We start from the raw sequence: 5,945 nt of genomic DNA, 5'->3' as shown, positions 1-5,945 counted from the left end.
TTACTTAATGCAGCTTTGATCCTTACAAGGTAACAGCAATAGCTTTGGATCCCAGCAGGTTTTGGCAATATGTGGCAGGAATTTATATATTTTCTGCATCTGGTACATACGCCTATAGATCTGGCAGGTATCTGTCTTCTGCTCTGTCTGTATTCTGCTTGGTTTGGGCCTGACTAGCTGAGGAGGTACTTATCTTCTCCTGGACTTGGGATTTGTACTCACAGGACAGCTCACAGGGTATGGTGTCTTCTTTCTGGAGATCTATTGTTTTGTGGATGCTGCTTCTCTGGTCGTCCAGCTGAGGTAGATGACTCAGGCTGGGAAGATGGATCTTGAACCTCAGCCGAGGTTGGATCCAGGGTTGGGATCCCTGATTCTGGGAGCTCCTGCCAACACAACCTACCCCAACAGGGGTGGCTGGTACACTCACTAGACTTCCTACTATTCCTCATGATACAGGACATGGGAATGTCCCACTTCTGCTCATACAGGGGAGCCTAGACTGGAATGGACTATTCCGGTCTAGATATACTAAACTCTTCTATAGACTGCCTATATATTGCCGCCACCTACTGGTGTACATGAAGAATTACAGCAATTTACATGAAACAGTCATAAGAAATCCAAATTATGCAAATGTAATGTCAGGTTACACAGGATGATAACACATTTACACTTTAACATCATGTAGCATCAGGTACGGGCTGCGAGCTCCCAGTCCCTAGTCCTGCATCTGCTCTGCATTTCACACTGGTCAGCTTTTAGCAGCATAAAGATCCTGCTGCTGATTGTTCAGTGTATTGCTGGCAGGCAGCAGGAGCAGGTGCCGCTCAAGGCAAGCAGCACACAGAGGCGCACACCCAGCGTGGCAGTTCTCGCCGCTCACATCCTGCCTGCCCTCAGTTCAACTTCAGTCCTCAACTCATCAAGTCATCCACTAGTGAGTGACTGCAGCACCCCTCCCTCCCCAGCAGACTTCATAAAAAGTTAATATATGGTTGGTGGCTGGATATGGGGTAGTATTCTTGATAGGGCGGGAAGGCAGCAGTAACCAGTGGGGTTTGGGGGGGGGGGGGCGCCCTGTGCTCATAGAGGACTCAGAAGAACAGTGTGCTTTCCTCCTACTCCTCCCCCCCTTTACCCCCTGAGTCCTCTACAGGTCCTCTATGGCATCAGCAGCCAGGAGTTAAAGGAGTTATCCAACCCATATAATGCCCGGGCACTGCCGCCACTGCCTCCGTCCCGTCACTCAGATGAAAACATCCAGCGACATGGGGGGGCAGTCAATAGCAGGCCACGATGGCAACCAGCCTCCCTAGCATCGCGGGTGACGCTAGGGAGGTTAATTTCCTAGGTGTCCTGTTATTGGCTGCACCCCCCCATTGGGCATAAGTATTATCTGTATGCGGTGTCTGGGCATTTTGGGAGGCATAATAAGGGTTAGATAGCCCCTTTGTATAACAACTACCTAAATTTTCCCTATGATGTCAGGATGCGGTGTTTTACTTTTATAACTTCATATACTAATGTCCCTTGGACTACCTTACACCTATTTATCCTGCACCTACCTTACCCTAAAACTTAACCTTTATTTCATTTTGTTCTAATAGGTAACTTGAAGTGCTTGTTTAAAAATTGGCTAGTTAGTCCCTAGATAGTGATTCCGTTAGTATTTCCTATTATATCTCCTAATTCGGAAGGTCCTCTGTTGCTATACTGGCTGTGCGCTGCCAGCATTGCTGGGTACAATGTATCTACTATCTCCTATTTAACTTGCTAGAGACTAATCTGAATTAAAACATAAGTTCAACGCTGCCCCCCGACATGTTTCGCCGAGTACCGGCGTCTTCAGGGGTTAGGGCAGGTGTGAGATTGTTACTGCTTGGCTTCGCTATATGTCCTTTGTTTGTGATGTCATCAGTAAGAGGCTAGCCAATGAGGATTCACTTCCCCGTGCCTCCCAGGCCATGATTCGCGCTATCGCTGGGGCCTCCCCACGCCTCCGGACTGGGCTTTCTGATTGGTTACAATCTCACCATGTCATCTGTCCGCGCGGTGCATATGTTGTAAACTCAGAAGTCTTTATCGATAGGCGCTACTTCTGCGCATGTCATAATACTTAGTTTTTATCCACTTCCCCGTTGTAGCACTACACACAGCGCATGTGCCGTCCTCGCACTGCTGGGCACTGCTACTGCGCATGTCAAGGTACTTAGTTCGCACCGCTTCCCCCGATGCAACATCACGCACCGCGCATGCATGAGTACTCAGATATTTCTCTACAACGGGCCTGTCGTTACGCATGTCACAGGTCTTTGTTTTCCGTCTGGAGGCAAAACATTGCGCATGTCACAGAGCTTTGTTTTTCGACATTTCAAGGGTCAGGTACCGCAATTACGCACGTATGCATACTTGTATTTATTCCTCCAGACTGTCAAGTAGCTGCGCATATCATCAGGCTTGATTTTCAACACTTCTATGGCTCGGTACTTCATCTGGGCTTATGTTAATATTTAATTGCCTTGTGTTTTGGGTCATTGGACCTTCAAGGTGCATATATTCTTTACTTGCTCCTCTCATCATACATCTCAGTATTCAGGACAACTGTCACTGGATATTACATATACGTATTTGTTGGTGCCATCATTCCCTAAATAGATAAGCGGTGCCGCGGCCCAGACTCTGTCTTTTGTCATCTATTCTTCCTGCATTTCCATATCTATACACTCTACGTCTCCATATAACCAGGGAGACAGACATGCCCATGTGGGAGACAGAAGAGTTGTATTGGTATTCCTTATATATAGACTACTTGCAGAGACCTACAGTATACCTTTCTATCCTTTCTATATCTATGCCAGGACTGTGCTCTTATTGGTTATAAGTTGATGTAATATATGTCTGGCTATATGTCCCTAGGCTGGATGTCTTCTCCTATATAATTCCATAGTGCAAGAGTTTTTTACCAAACAGTGACTCTGTTTACAATGTATCTTCTTGTTCTTTCCTTCTTTACAATTGTACTAAATATTTTCTTTTTATTGTTCTCAAATAGGAGTGGGTGCTGGCTACAGGAAGGACGAAAATGTGAACCCTTCATTAAGGCCTCTTGGTGATAGACTATTCAACAGGTAAATCCACTTTGTCTCCTCCTGCTGTAATTTCCTATCTATGTCACCCTTCCGTGGGCCTGATTTTATCTTTGTCACTCCCGAAAACTTGAAATTCCTACTTTTCTCCTGGTGTTTTTCTCTCATGTGTCTGGCTAGGCTTGTGTCCTCTCCTGTATTGATACTGCTCAGGTGTCTAGAGATACGTCGTCTTAATTCCTGAGTAGTTTTCCCCACGTACAGTTTGGGACAGTCACATTTAATAATGTACACTACTCCTTTCGTTTTGCAATTGATGCAATCTCTAATTTCATACCTCCTCCCGTCCACTGGGTTCTCAAATGATTTTGTGGTTTTCATACGGCCACAGAAGGTACAGTCCCCACATGGGTATGATCCCTTGTGATTCAGCCAGGTCGCTTTGTGTTTTGTGAGGTTGATAGTGGCTATGGACTAGCATCTCTCTCATGTTCCTTCCCCTTCTATACGTTATCACGGGATATCCTGTATGTCAGTATCTGCTTGTAAAATATGCCAGTGCCGTCTCAGGATTTGCCTTACAGTCCTATGTGCCGTATTATACGTACCTATACAGCGTATCATTTTTTCTTTTTCCTCGCTTTTTTGAGTCCGGCCTGTAAGCAGTTGCGTTCTCCCTATCTTTTTGGCTTTTCTGTATGCTCTATGCAGGCATTTCTTCGAATAGCCTCTATTCAAAAACCGTGAGTATAGTAAGTTGCATTCACTTTCAAAAGCCTCTTCTGTGGAGCAATTCCGCCTGGCTCTAAGGTATTGCCCCACAGGGATTCCCCTTTTAAGGGGATCAGGGTAGAAGCTTTGCCAGTGCAAGAAATTGTTGGTAGACGTAGGTTTGCGGTATATTTTCGTTTGGACGGCGCATGCGCTGTGTGTAGTGCTACATCGGGGAAGTGGATAAAAACGAAGTATTATGACATGCGCAGAAGTAGCGCCTATCGATAAAGACTTCGGAGTTTACAACATATGCGCCGCACGGACAGATGACATGGTGAGATTGTAACCAATCAGAAAGCCCAGTCCGGAGGGGTGGGGACACCGTGGGGAGGCCCCAGCGATAGCGCGAATCATGGCCTGGGAGGCATGGGGAAGTGAATCCTCATTGGCTAGCCTCTTACTGATGACAACACAAACAAAGGACATATAGCGAAGCCAAGCAGTAACACGCTCACACCTGCCCTAACCCCTGAAGACGCCGGTACTCGGCGAAACATGTCGGGGGGCAGCGTGGAACTAATGTTTTAATTCTGATTAGTCTCACTCTCTAGCAAGTTAAATAGGAGATAGTAGATACATTGTACCCAGCAATGCTGGCAGCGCGCAGCCAGTATAGCAACAGAGGACCTTCCGAATTAGGAGATATAATAGGAAATACTAACGGAATCACTATCTAGTCACTAACTGGCCAATTTTTAAACAAGCACTTCAAGTTACCTATTAGAACAAAATGAAATAAAGGTTAAGTTTTAGGATAAGGTAGGTGCAGGATAAATAGGTGTATATAGTCCAAGGGACATTAGTATATGAAGATAGCCCCTTTAACCCTTAGAATACCGGAGGTTTTTTAATTTTTGCATTTTCTTTTTCTTCCCTATCTTCCTTGAGCCATAACGTATTTATTTTTCTGTTCACATAGATGTATGAGGGCGTATTTTTTGCTAGAGAAGTTGTTCTTTAATATGGCATACAATGTAGTGGGAAGCAGGCAAAAAAATTCCAAATGGGGTGGAATAAAAAAAAAAAAAGCAATTCCTCCACTGTTTTATGAGTTTTGTTCCTACGGCATTCCCTTTGTGGCAAAACCGACCTGTGCCCTTCATTCTCTGGGTCAGTACGATTACACTGATACCACATATGTATATATATATTTTTTTTTGTCTAAATAGTGTAAAAATCAATTAAAACTTTGAAAAAAAAAATCTATTAACTTTTTTACATCACCATATTCTGACCTCTATAACTTTTTTTATAGTATCTACTGAGCTGTGTGGGGGCTATTTTTTGCGGGATGAACTGTAGTTTTTATTGATACCATTTTGGTGCTCACATACATATCGCTCCCTGTGTCCACTGTCCTGTGCTCGCTCTGCTAAAGCCTGACATAGCTTTATTGGCAAATGGGGGTGTGGCAGGGGAGGAGCCAGTACAGGAGGTGGGATGGGCCAGTGGGTAGTGGGTGGGGTTGGGGGCCCCAATTCAGATTCTTGCTATGGGGCCTAGTGATTTCTATGTAAGCCTTCACAAGGCTCCAGATCGGAGTATTACTGTTGATCTGAGGGGTTAATGAGAGGCTATATGACCAGGATCACCACCAATTTCAGTGGTTACAGCTGGATGTCAGCTCTTTTACACAGCCAGCACCTCCCGCATACATAACGATCTCAGCTTGTGAGTCTGCTCCAAGCATTCGCAGTAACCAACAATGTCCAGTTAAGTTGAGATGACATTTTTTTTAATTTTAAAATCATAACAAAAACTATACAAATTTGGTAACTCCATAATCTCATTGACCTGCAGAAAAAGGGCATTTTAACATGTAAATAACTTTGTAAGAACAACATCCAGGAATGTCATAAAAAACGTAAAGAGGTTGACCACTTTCCGGTTACTGTCGACCAATGTTTCTGTAAGATTATTACATGGCACAATATAGCTTTTGTTAAAATTCTGCACCATTTTCAATATTTCATTAGGTATGCCCCCTTGTTACAGTGTCTTTTTTGCTGTCCACTGTGAGGTCCTGTCCATAAAATGGCTGCTGATGGAGGGTCATGTGACCAGGCAAATCACCCCCATGTG

The sequence above is a fragment of the Bufo gargarizans genome, chromosome 4 (assembly GCF_014858855.1).
Source record: "Bufo gargarizans isolate SCDJY-AF-19 chromosome 4, ASM1485885v1, whole genome shotgun sequence".
Taxonomy (NCBI): Eukaryota; Metazoa; Chordata; class Amphibia; order Anura; family Bufonidae; genus Bufo; species Bufo gargarizans.
This window is presented reverse-complemented; position numbering follows the sequence as displayed.